Genomic DNA, 13,948 nt, shown 5'->3' on the forward strand with positions numbered 1-13,948 from the left:
GATGGTAGAGTTAACATTGGCTCATTTGTATCTAGGGGGGAAAAAGAACCATAAATAAATATTTAACTCTAGTTAATAATATGCATGCTGAACTGTTTAGGGATGAAGTATACTGATGTCTGCAACTTATTTTGAAACAGATCAAAATACAAGATGAATAGATGGATGACTAGAAGGATGGGTAATGGATAGATACAGAATAAAGCAAATATAGCAAAATGACAATTGTAGAATCTGGGTGGATAGTATGTATATGCATTATGTTTGAAGATTTTCATAATGAAGTGATGGGGGTAGGAGACCATTATCAATAACTTCCTAAAGGCTACATTAAATGGAACCAGAGAAAGCTGGGTTCAAATCTTAACAAAGCCATTTCCTACCTGTCTGATCTAGGACAAGACTTAAACTTGCCGAGTCTCAATATCGTAATGCATAAATAGAAGTTGATAAATAACGTCTGTGTCACACAGTTCTTGTGAGAATGATATGAGAGAACATACACAAAGGGCCTGGAAAGGTTCATTGTGACCTGAAGCTATTTAAAAAGAAGAGTCTTCCATTACAAACTCACAGAAACTCTAGATTTTAAAATAACTAATTAAAAAAGATCCATTTTTTTCAACTTCTTGCTCTCAAGAAAGAAAAATCCCTAGACACCAGAAATATAGAGGAAACTGAAAGCCAGAAGAGTAGCACATGAGAAAACATTGAAGAAGTCCTAGATAAGGGGCAGGGGGCTTACAGACTACAAAATATCTCTAAAGGTGGAGTGCTTCAGTTCTAACCTTCTTACAGGTACAAGAGACAGAGCTTTGGGATCACTCAAGTTAAATTAGGAGTTAGAATCCTACAGAAGGTCAGGACTTTTGAAGAGCTGCACCCTTAGTGAAAAGAAGGTTAGAAAATCTTCCCCACCAACCCAGAGACATAGCAATAAAGCTTGTCTCTTCCTGATTTCTCCCGGTGATGGTTTAGACTTGAACTTATACCACCCACATTGTACAGCAATCCCAAGTCAAAAAATTAACAAATAAATAAAAAATAGATCCGAAGCTGCTGATGCCTCCAGGGCACCTGGCAAAACCAAAATAAAACCTCTCTGTGGGGTCATTCCTACAACTCAGGCAGTACAGGATTCCCACTGGGAAGGAAATCACCAGTGAAAATGGCAGACCATACAAAGAAAAGTTTACCATGAGCAAGTTTTCAGACACAACAAACAGGATAAATGGCATCCCAAGAGCTTCCGATAGACAAACATTCTGAAAGACTATAAAATAAGTATGTTTAAAATAATAAAAGAGAGAAGAAACAGAAACCATAATGAAATACCAGGCATTTTTTTAAAGAACCAAACAAAACTTCTAGAAATGAAAAAATATAGTCATCAAAACTAAAATTTTGGGCTTCCCTAGTGGCACAGTGGTTGAGAATCTGCCTGCCAATGCAGAGGACACGGGTTCGAGCCCTGGTCTGGGAAGATCCCACATGCCGCGGAGCAACTAGGCCCGTGAGCCACAGCTACTGAGCCTGCGCATCTGGAGCCTGTGCTCCGCAACAAGAGAGGCCGCGATAGTGAGAGACCCGCGCACCGCGATGAAGAGTGGCCCCCACTTGCCGCAACTAGAGAAAGCCCTCGCACAGAAACGAAGACCTAACACAGCCATAAATAAATAAATAAATAAATAAAACTAAAATTTTAATGGATGAGTAAAATCTCTTTTCAGGAGCTGAAAAGAAAATTACTGAATTGGAAAATAGCTATGAGGAGATCACCCATAATATTGTACAGAGAGATAAAGCAACGGAAAGCATGAAAGATAATTAAGGGAAAAAGAAAAGAGAATGAGAAGGTACAACAAATTTATAATGGGAAAGAATAAAAAGCATAGGGAAAAGGTAATATTAAAAGATATAACAGGGACTTCCCTGGCAGTGCAGTGGTTAAGAATCTCCCTGCCAATGCAGGGGACACGGGTTCGAGCCCTGGCCCGGGAAGACCCCACATGCTGCAGAGCAACTAAGCCCATGCGCCACAACTACTGAAGCCCACGCGCCTAGAGCCTGTGCTCCACAACAAGAGAAGCCACCGCAATAAGAAGCCCGTGCACCGCAACAAAGAGTAGCCCGTGCTCGCCACAACTAGAGAAAGCCCACGTGCAGCAACAAAGACCCAACGCAGTCAAAAAATTAAATAAATAAATTTTTAAAAAAAAGATATAACAGCCAGAAATTCTCAAAAATGATGAAAAATATGAATCTTCATAAGGAAGAATCACTCCAGTCCCCAAGCAGAATATATAAAAATAATTCCATGCCTAGACATATCATATTAAAATTGCAAAACATCAAAGTAAAATCTTAAAAGCAACTAGAGAGACTAGACACATTACCTACAAAGGAACAATTAGGCTCACCTCAGACTTCTCAACAGACACCACAGATGCCAGAAAGTAATAGAATATTCCAAGTATCTCCCATGTGCTGAGGAAAAATAACTGTCACCTTTGATGTTCTATATCCAATGATATTAACATTTAAGAGGGAGAATGAAATTTTTAAATTTCATCAAGACTTACTACTCACAAACTTTTGGTGAAAGCACTATGAAACCATATGCTGGACTTCCCTGGTGGTGCAGTGGTTAGGAATCCTCCTGCCAATTCAGGGAACATGGGTTCGAGCCCTGGTCCAGGAGGATCCCACATGCCGCGGAGCAACTAAGCCGTGCACCACAACTACTGAGCCTGCGCTCTAGAGCCCACGAGCCACAACTACTGAACCCGTATGCCAGAACTACTGAGGCCCGTGTGCTTAGAGTCCGCGCTCTGGAACAAAGAGAAGCCACCGCAATGAGAAGCCCGTGCACGGCAACGAAGAGTAGCCCCCGCTTGCTGGAATTAGAGAATGCTCACGCGCAGCAACGAAGACCCAAGGCAGCCAAAAATAAATAAATGCATAAATAAATTTATTTTTAGAAAAAGAAAGAAACTATATGCTTCAGGAAGAAGGAAATTAAACTCAAAAGGAAGAAATGGGTGAGCAAAGAAAATGCAAACATGTAAGTGACTCTAAACAAGCATTAACTGTAAAAATACACAGATAATAGTGACAAAGCCTTAGCACATAAGTGCTTAACTAATGTTTATTGGTTGGTGATTCTTGACTGCATGCACCTCTTCTGAGACATAATTCTGCATATGTTTTGGGCACAAACTCAGAAGCACTTCAGCTTATGGTTGTCATATCCTATTCACTTCTTCATTCCAGGAATGTTTTATCCCTTCATAATTTAAGTGCAACTCTGTATTTATTATTTTATCTTTTTAATTTTTTCCATATTTTGTTGGTGAGGGAGGGAATTCCAGTTTGAGTTCAGTATACCATTTTGAAACTCCACTCAATAAGTATTTATTGAACTGGAAAAACTATTCCCACCCCTCTGGTAGTTCACCCAACAAGAACAATCCTCACTGCCTGCAGAACTCCAGAGTAGTTAGAGTCTTACCTGGTGACTCAGGGCTCCAAGTACAGACCTTTCTCGACTTACAATGGGGTTACCTCCCAAATAAACCCATCGTAAGTTGAAAATTTCGTAAGCCTTAAATGCATTTAATATACCTAATCTACCAAACATCACAGCTTAGCCTAGTCTACCTTAAACACACTCAGAAGACTTAAATTAGCCTACAGTTGGGCAAAATCATCTAACACAAAGCCTATTTTATAAAAAAGGGTTGAACATCTCATGTAATTTATTGAATACTGTACTGAAAGTGAAAAATAGAATGGCTGTATGGGTACAGAATGGTTGTAAGTGTATCAGTTGTTTAATCTCATGGTCTCGTAGTTGACTGGGAGCTGCAGCTTGCTGCCACTGCCCAGCATCATGAGAGTATTGTATCACCAGGAAAAGATCAAAATTCAAAATTCAGTTTCTACTGAATTTGCATCACTTTCACACCATCATAAAGTCGAAAAATCAGAAGTCAGGGACCACCTGTATGTGTTCCAGCAGCCAAAACAAAGCCTGTGAAGTCACACAGTGTCACTTCCACCATACCATACTGGCCAAGGTAGTCACACGAACACCCAGATTCAAGGGGAGGGGACATAGACCCTACCCCTTAAAAGGAAGAATGCTACAAAATTTGGAGGCCATATTCTAAAACTATCACCTGCAACTGGAACACAGCTGAAATTCAGGGCAACTAAAAGTGGTAAGTAAAGAACAAGTAACGAGATCTGTAAGTTACTGAGCACATACTGTGTTCCAGACACTTCCATATTTCACTTACCTTTACAGAGAAACTGTGAGATAAATAGGACTAATACTCCCCATCTTACAGAGGAGGAAGCTGCCCTCACAGGGTCAGTGTGAATGCCCAAGGTCATACAGCTAAAGAGTGGCCAGATTCAAATCCAGGGTAGCCACACCACAAGGCCATGCTTTTACCCACTCTGTTGTACTAATTCTTAAAGTGACTGAGCAGGGATAACATACTCTAGTCCTCCCTCACTGAGGCTGCCTGTGAGGAATTTGAGCTTGGAGCCAGCCATCAGGGGAGGGAGGTGGCACCCCAGAGCAGGGGCTTCCTGTATAAACAGGAGGCGCATGGGAAGCGGCACTGTGGTGCAGGGACAATGGGCAGTGAGCAGGCAGGGCCTCCTGTCTCCGGTGGGCGCTCAGGGCTGCGGGCGGCCGGGCAGGAACAGCTGGGGCCCTGACTCCCCGACGCCTGGCCCAGGAGAGGAACTGCCCCTCTCATGGCTTTCCCAGGAGGAAGTTCCCCACTGATTCTCGGGAAGCCCTTCCCATCCCAGGCCTCGGCTGTGCCTAGACCTCCTCTTTCTTCTTCAGGAGCATGTTGTCTTTAGGGCTAATCTAGGATACAAGCCTCCTCTGAAGTCCCCGTGGCCTGGAGGCTTGGAGGGTGTGGGCAAGCCAGGCCAGGCTCAGATGCCAATCTAGGAGGCAGCCACCTCTGAAACATGCGCTAAGGAAAGAAATAAAAAAAAAAAAAAAAAAAAAAACTTGGAATATGGAAAGCAAAAAGACCTGACTCCACATCCCAGCTACAGTCCTAACAGCTGTGTGACCTTGGGCAAGACACTTAACCTCTCTGAGCCACAGTTTCCTCACTTGTCAAGGGGTGGGGGAATAATATCTGCCTGAAAAGAGTTGTTTGAAGATTAAATGCGATAATTTATGTAAAGTTACCAACACCTGTAAGAGCTGCATCAACAGTATCCATGAGTATTTAAAGCACATAAGAGGCCCCCTCCCCAACCTTTGTCCCACAACCAGTCTACTGTAGCACCTAAATTTTCACCATCAGAGAGACTGTGTCACCACTAAAATACCAATCACCCCATAAGGGGCAAGGCACCCCAGGCGTGGGAAGCCAGAGAAGGTGGGTTTGAGGGACCGTCCTCACCATGGCCTTCCCAAGGCTCCCATTACACCACACACTCTTGGTCACCCCCACTTCTCTGTCTACTCCTGCTCAGTCATTTTACTGGCTCCCCAACTCTACCCATCTCTTTTTTTTAACGCCCTTCTCTCCCTCTCTCTCTCTCAATCTCTCTCTCTCCACACCCTCTTTGGGTGAATTCATCCTGTACCATCTATAGGTTAGTGACTCCCAAACCTCTCTCATGAGGCCAGATTCGCACATCCAACTGCCTCCCAGACACCTCCACCTGAACGCCTGTCGGGCACCTCAAGTGCAGCGTGTGCCTCACAGATAATCATCTCGCCCACCTGTGGGCCCCTCTGGCCATCCTCCTGCTCCTTCCTTGGCGCAGGCCCATCACCCCTCACCTGTGTGCTTCACCCTTGGCACCTCCGGCCATCCTCCACACTGCAGCCAGGATCAGCTTCCTAACACGCAAACCCTTCCTTTCACTCTCATTTGACAGCCAAACGGCCTCAGGATAAAGTCCAAGTCCCTCAGGGAGGCATCCTTAGCCCTCAGTGATGTGACTTTGTCAACCTGTGCAGCTTCACGGCCCACTACCCGCCACCCCTCCCCCACACCGGACACTGCCAAACCCAGACGCTGGTGGTCCCCTGAGAGCACCATTCCCTCCCTCAGCTCTGGCCTTTACACACATGCTTATTCTTACTGGAGCGCCTTCCCTACATCTCCCCTCAAGACTTAGCCCCAGCGAGAAGACTTCCTCCACCTCCCCCCATCACTTATCATACTATACTGCACTTGTCTGTTTACCTACTCAACTCGCCACTAAACTGCACTTCCCCAAGGTCAAGAACAAGGCCTTCCTCCCCAGATGCCCAGGCCCAGCACAGGGCCAGTATAGAGGCGGTGTCTGGATGTGTTCATCTGAATGCACGAATGAATGAACGACAAATTCTGCCAACCAGGGAGTGCCACCTAAAGGTAGTCCTTGGCGGGGCAGCCAGTCACAAGCAAACCCACATATGCAATAGAAGCTTGCTCCTCCCTGATGGCTCATGTAATTTAAAGTTTGCAAACAATTTTGCCCCACGGTCCCAGAAGCCAAAGAAAATCTGGTGGAATCTTAACATAAATGCCCTTCCCAGACCTGAAAAATGGAGAACTATCAGGAAGCATTTGGAAAGAACAGACTGCCATATATAATAGGCATTCTATACGGACAGTTTTTTTAAGACACAAACTGGAGAGAAAAGGGGTGGGGTGGAGCACTGTGTGGGTGCGGGGGTGTGCGTGGGCACGCACACACACACCAGTGAGGACACAGGTGAACAACTGTGTGTGAATGTGTGGGCACACAAAGTGCAGAATGTTTGTGGAACTGTGAGGGCACACACTCAGCCTCTGTGATTTGTTCTCGATTCATACACTCTTCGGATGAAGGAAGGACCACCCTGTGACATATAAATAATGTCCCAGAACCTGTGGGCACCCGTTTCTCACAGAAAATTAGAGCCAAGGCAGTCCTGGCTGTCCCGAACGAAGCGCCAGCCTCCCCACACAGTTGTTCCCTCCATCTGGACTTTACCTTGTCTCCAGGGTCGCCCCTACCTAGAGAATGTCTTAGCTACGCCTTCTTGCGGCCACAGGAAGCTGCAGTCGGTCCCGCCGTCTCGGGGCGGATCCTTTATTCCCTTACCGGGACGGGCCTCCGAGGCATGGCTTAGCAGAGGCGGGAGGTGGCGAAGCCAGCGTCTCTGAGGACGTCAAGGAGACATGAAGATGGCGAGGCGGCCGCAGTGCAGGACCCCGGCCGACCCCGCCGCCCTCGCCGCCCTGGGCGAGCGCGTCTGCGCTGAGAGCCGAGGGCCACGTACCGCGCCCGGGCGGAGGCCCGGCGCCGGGGGCTCGGGCGCGCTCCCCAGGGGCTTCCTGCGCCGCCGCGGGGTAGGATAACACGGTCCGGCCCGGCCTGGCCCGGCCCTGGGCCCCACCGCCGGCTGCCGCTTCCGGCGCAACAAAGCGAGGAAGCCCCACACGTCGGGCCAGCCCGCTTCCGGCCCGTGGGACGCGCCGCGCGCCGTCAGCGTCCTACACCCGAGGCACGCGGCGGGCCTGGCACACCCGGAAGCTGCCCTTTCCTTCCTCCGCCCGAGCGCCTGACGATACCGCCGGCAGCCTTTGCCTTCGAGCCCTCCAGGACCCTCTCCCATCCTGAATTCCTCTCCTCTTCGCCCTGGCACCTCGCTATCCGAGAACATAACACGTGCGGACCCCTAACTCTTGTCCTAGAGTCCCTCCCATTCCCAGTTTCTACCTCTCACAGAACTATAATGAAACACTGGACTGATTCATACTAAAGTGTCAATGACTAATAACATTTGAATGCCTCATCTTTTCCCAGACTGAATCTTCCCCTAAGAGAAAGAAGTGCTAAATGTGGAATCTCAGACATTCATTCAATGAACATTTTCTGCACTACAGATACGTCAGGCACTAAGAATACAAAGATGACGAGAAAACAGCCACTGTTCTCAGGGAGTTCACAGTCTAGGAGAAGGAGATAAACAAATTAACAAATAATTTACAGCAGAGGGTAATAATTGCTGAGATAGAAGAAAGCACAGACAACGTGCCATAGGACCCCAAACACCCAGCCCAGCCTGCTGATGTATCAATAGATTATTGGGCCAGGGAATACCTCCAAGAGGAGATGATCCTTGAGCAGACTTAAAGGATGACCAGCAAGCAGCTGAGAAGACACTGATAGGCAAGTGAACTTTACCAAGGCCCACAGGACCAAGGATGCACCCCGAGTTTGGGGTGAGAGGAGGTGTGGACAGGAACACAGAGCGCCCAAAACATGGACATGCCGAGAAGGCCACACAGCCTGCTGAAGGCAGGAGGCCCTCCTTCTGGCATACCATAAACACTTTAGAAAAGTTTGCTAAATTACAACCAACGCTTGCTGATCTGTTGTGGATCCAGTGTGTGTTGTTTTTCTTCCCAATCAGACTGAAGAAAACTCTTCATGGGTAGAAACTAGGTCTTTTTTTATGTCCACCATAACACTTGGCACATACCTTGGCACCTGACAGGTACAAAGGTGAAATCACCCCTTGATTAAGGCAGTAACATGCTGTCCTCTGGCCCATGCGGTGGCATGGCGGGGGGCAGGGTGAGGGGGGTGAGATGGGCAGCTCAGCCTCTCCTGGGGGACGAGACCTTTACCTGCCAGGCCTTCCCAGAGTACCCAGCCAGAAATCTCTCCTTTCTTCCTCTTGCCTCCTATGGCACCTGCATCTTGGGCTGGGGAGATGTGTACAGGCTGTGTCCTTGTCACCTGGAGCTCCCTGTGGGCAGAAATCACACATTGCTCCTCACTGCATCTCCACACCTAGAACAGCCAATGCACAGAAAAGGGGTTCAACACATGTGTGTGAAGAAACAAATTATGTGATTGGGGAGTTTGTGAATTTGTTCATTCATTCTTTCTTTTCTTCCTTTCTTCTTTTGGGTGGAAGACACTCCTAATATCTTTCAGGACCCACAAAATCAGCTATTTCCTAAATGACCACTTAGAGCCCCATTGTCATTGTCTTTAAAATATAAGAAAAATCCATCATTCATCCTGCCTATCCTTCACAAACATTACCTCCCGGGCAATCAAATGGTTGATAAGGAGGAGTTTCTCTTTATGGAAGAGTCTAGTTAATTAATGAAGAAAGAATCCTGAAGACAGGATTAGAATAAAACCATTTTGCTAATGAACCCTAATGAATAATGGCTCTAGACAGTGATCATCAATGGCTGTTAAAACCCAAAAGAGGGAAAACTAAACATTAGCGCGTCCTGATTGAACTATGCAACACTATTGGTAAAGTGTTCTTGCCAAAATATCAAACCTGATCTAACCAAGCCTCTAGATCTACCAGCACACAGGAAATACAGAGGACAGAGCAGCATGTTAAAGGATGCCACAGGGATGCCATCAGCAAAATCCAGGCTGTGAGAAGCCTTGTCCTAGAGGATGAGTGGCCCACTATCTTACAGATATAATGCAAGTAGGGAAAAAAAGAGGAGCAATATTTATAGGTTAAGAGACTTAAGAGACATCTAAACCAAATGTAATATATGGATCTTGTTTGGATCGTGGCTCAAACCAACTGTAAAGTCCTTCTGAGATTATTGAGAAATTTTCAACATTAACTGTGTATTTGATATACCCAAAAAAAATCACCCTCGGGCTTCCCTGGTGGTGCAGTGGTTAAGAATCTGCCTGCCAGGACAGGAATAAAGACACAGATGTACAGAATGGACTTGAGGACACGGAGAGGGGGAAGGGTAAGCTGGGACGAAGTGAGAGAGTGGCATGGACATATATACACTACCAAATGTAAAATAGATAGCTAGTGGGAAGCAGCCGCATAGCACAGGGAGATCAGCTTGGTGCTTTGTGACCACCTAGAGGGGTGGGATAGGGAGGATGGGAGGGAGATGCAAGAGGGAGGAGATATGGGGATATATGTATATGTATAGCTGATTCACTTTGCTATAAAGCAGAAACTAACACACCATTGTAAAGCAATTATACTCCAATAAAGATGTTAAAAAAAAAAAAAAAGAATCCGCCTGCCAATGCAGGAAACACGGGTTCGATCCCTGGTCCGGGAAGATCCCACATGCCATGGAGCAACTAAGCCCGTGCGCCACAACTACTGAGCCTGCACTCCAGAGCCCGCGAGCCACAACTACTGAAGCCCACGCGCCTAGAGCCCATGCTCTGCAACGAGAGAAGCCACTGCAATGAGAAGCCTGCGCACCACAATGAAGAATAGCCCCCGCGCGCTGCAACTAGAGAAAGCCCGTGCGCAGCAACAAAGACCCAACGCAGACAAAAATAAATTAAATAAATAAATAAATTTTTTTAAAAATCACCCTCAATTTTTAGATATGATGATGGCATTGTAGCTATGTTTTTTAAGTGCTTATATTTTAGGGATATGAACTGACATATATACAAGTGAAGTAATAGATATGATGCCTGGAATTGACTTCAGAAGAATCTGGTGGGGAAAGGGTGAAGAAATGGGTGGGGATATAGAGGAAACCAGATGGAGGTTCATTGTACTATTCTCTCTCTTAGTTTATAGGCCTGAAATGTGCCACAATAACAGGCTAAAAACAGAGATCAAAGACATTATTATTGTTGGTATTATTATCATCATCATCATCACCACTGGGATTTTTTAGTGCTTCCTCTGTACCAGACCCGGTGCTAAATCCTTTTCACACAGTATCTTATTTAATCGTCTCCAGAATTCTGTGACCTAGATACTATTATCACTGTTTGCAGATGTGGGAACTGAGGCACAGAGAGGCTGGATAACAGCCCAAAGTCACACAGCAAGTAGATCGCAGAGCCAGGATTTAAGTATAGATCTATTGAAATTCAAGCCCACGTTCTCTCCCACTCTACCATCTCACTCACTGATACTGACTTCCCAGGGCACAGGGATCACGCTCTCTGTTTGACAGATGAAGAAGCTGAGGCTCTGTTCAGCAATAACTAGTAAAGTTGAAGATATCTGAATCCTTTGACGCAGTAGTCTCACTTCTTGGTAAACTGTAGCACATGTGCACTAGCAGACATATACAGGAACGTCCATAGCAGGCCAGTTGGTAACCTTAAAGAATAGGAAATAACCCAACATCCCTCAACAGGAACATGAATAAATAAACCGTGCTGTGTCCATACAATGGAATGGTGCAACCAAGTGAAAATGAATGGAGTTTGTCTTTGTGTATCAACCAGGAGCTTTTCTCAAACATAAGGTTGAATGAAAAAGCAAGCACATGTCTTTCTGCAACAGCAGGATACCATTTATATAAAGTTATGAAACACAAAGCAATACTAAGTATTGCCTAGGAATGGATACCTGTCGTACAAGTATTAAAACACCTATGGGAATATTTACCATGGTAATCACCTCAGGTGAGAGGGACAGAGAGGGATCAAGGAAGGATACAGAGGGGTCCTTGACTATATCTGCAAGATTTATTTCATAAAAAGAAATATGTGTGTTAGTGAGACTGTGGAGAAACAGGAATCCCATACACTTTTGGTGGGAGTGTACACTGCTTCAATCTATAAGAAGGGTGATTTGGTAACATCTATCAAAGTTATAAATGCATATACCCTTTGACCCATTTCTATACTTCTAGAAATTTTTGTACAGATATATGCACATGTCTACAAAATTAGGTATATACAAGATTTTACATTACAGTATTGTTCATAAAAGCAAAGGATTGGAAACAAGCTAATGCTATGCAGCTCTATAAAGTGAAGGCATTGATATGGAAAGATTTCTAAGGTGCAGAACACTGCATTAGATGCTGCCATGTGCAAAAAGTGCGGGAGGGCAGGGAAACATATGTGGTATGCTTGCACATGCATAAAATATGTCCAGGAGGATATACAAGAGACTAGGGTCACTGGCTGCCTGTGAGAAGGGTGACTTGGGGACAGAAGTGGGAGACTTTTCATTGTAAGCCTTCTGTATATTTTTAAAACATCTTTATTGGAGTATAATTGCTTTACAATGAATGGTGTGTTAGTTTCTGCTTTATAGCAAAGTGAATCAGCTATACAAAAATATGGAACACTTCACAAATTTGCGTGTCATCCTTGCGCAGGGACCATGCTAATCTCCTCTGTATCGTTCCAATTTTAGTATATGTGCTGCCGAACCGAGCACCTTCTATTTTTTTTTTAATTTTGGTATACGCAAATATATTGCCTGTTCAAAGAATGACAAAATGTTAAAACTCTGAAGCTCAGGGAGGTTCCATAATCTCCAAGGTTGATGTCAGTAAGAACTGGGACAGAGGTCTGTGTTAACCACTCCCCCACGGTGCCTCCCAGACTGTGGTGGGTGTGCATCGGTGACAGTACCGGGCACCAGGACCTCCATTCCACCTGCACTACCTCTGTGGCCTAGAGCAGACCTTGTATATTTCTGGACCTGAGTTCCCATCATCCACATGAGGGGGCCCTTCCTGTTCAGATGTGCTACTAGTTCCCATTCCTCAGAAGTGCTGCATCCTAGCAAAAGGCTAGGGCCAAGAGGTACCTGGAACAGAGCACACAGGAATCCTGGAAAGGATTCCCACCCAAAGCTCCAAAATACTGACCACAGTTTCCCCCAACAAAAGCCTGCTTGTACCACCACAGCAGCCTGCCAGCAATTACCCCCAGTTACAAACCCAGAGCCCAGCAAGGCCTCAATTAGTCTGAAAAGGAGCTCGAGGAGGGCCCGGTGCGCTGTATAGTGCCCACGCACTGTCTCCACCCACAGGGCGGCACACTCCTCTCAGTGAAGCCCAGGGCCTTGGATACCTGGGAGCCACGTCCTAGGGACATGGTCCTGAGGAGAAGGCAGTTGGCTCTACTTCCCAGAGAGACCATTCCCCGCAGGGCCCAGTCAAGTGCTATGTCCTGAAGTGCAGCTCTCTCCCTGCACACACCACACACATCCTTCCCACTTACCACTTTCCCAGGCAAGGTGTGACATTTCCAGGCTACCATCCCCATCAACCCCAGATGAACATCCCTGGACGAACCTGCAGATAGAGGGATGCCCCAGGCTGACGCCTCTAAATCACCAGTGTTATGGGCTTGGCTCAACGTGTTGGGAGGAGGACCAAATGCCCATCTCTTCCCAGGGAAGGATGGTCTCTGAATTCTTCTCAGAAGCATCCAAAAACAGACTTGTCCCTAATCTTCTTTGCAGGCCTAATCTTCTCTGCAGGTCTAATCTTCTCCTGCAAATTCCCTGAGAGGAACACCGTCAGGTTGCTGAGCCCTGGGTTTGGCAAGCTTTGAGGTTTTCATGAATTGGCCCCCATGCCCGTCTTCTTCACAGTGGGTGTGCATGGCTGTGACAAAAACTGTGTGCATATGTATGTGTACAGAGATCTCAAGCCTCATACATGGTGCGACCATGTATGCAGGGAGGACCAGAGGTTATAGGAAATGGGCCTCATAAATAACAGCTTAGATTTGGTCAGATGGAAGGAAGGACTTCCTGATCTGGCAGCAACAGAGGCACACACTCAGAGGTGAAAATCAGGGTTCCAAAGTCAAACTGCCACTTAGTGGCTGGGGGCCTTCAGCAAGTTACTTAACGTCTGTGAGCCTCAGTTTCTTCATCTATCAAATGGGAATAGCACCAACCCCTCAGCTTACCACTGGACCACCAGGGAGTTCAGTTGTCATAAAAATGAAATGAGACACAGCTTTGGGAAAGATCCCTAGTGTTCTCCTTACTTGCTGCAAGTAATAAATCCTTCCTTCTCTTGAAAAAAAAAAATGAAATGAGAAAACACATGTAAAGTCCCTGGTTCAAAATAAGTGTTTAATAAAGGATAGCTATCTTAACCCTTTATAATGATGACAATAATAATAACAGCTGGAGGTACACAGCGGTCTTTAGAGAATGCTTTCTAGAAGGAAAAGACCT

At 45.9% G+C, this 13,948-nt stretch overlaps 1 non-coding gene across 1 annotated transcript; it reads right to left on the minus strand.

Moving 5' to 3' along the window:
• Positions 1–12,077: 12,077 nt before the first annotated feature.
• LOC133094199 (U6 spliceosomal RNA) lies at positions 12,078–12,184 on the minus strand. The gene has a single exon (XR_009701412.1). It is a non-coding gene; the product is annotated as a U6 spliceosomal RNA (small nuclear RNA).
• Between the last annotated feature and the right edge of the window lie 1,764 nt (positions 12,185–13,948).

The sequence above is a fragment of the Eubalaena glacialis genome, chromosome 6, assembly GCF_028564815.1.
Source record: "Eubalaena glacialis isolate mEubGla1 chromosome 6, mEubGla1.1.hap2.+ XY, whole genome shotgun sequence".
Taxonomy (NCBI): domain Eukaryota; kingdom Metazoa; phylum Chordata; class Mammalia; order Artiodactyla; family Balaenidae; genus Eubalaena; species Eubalaena glacialis.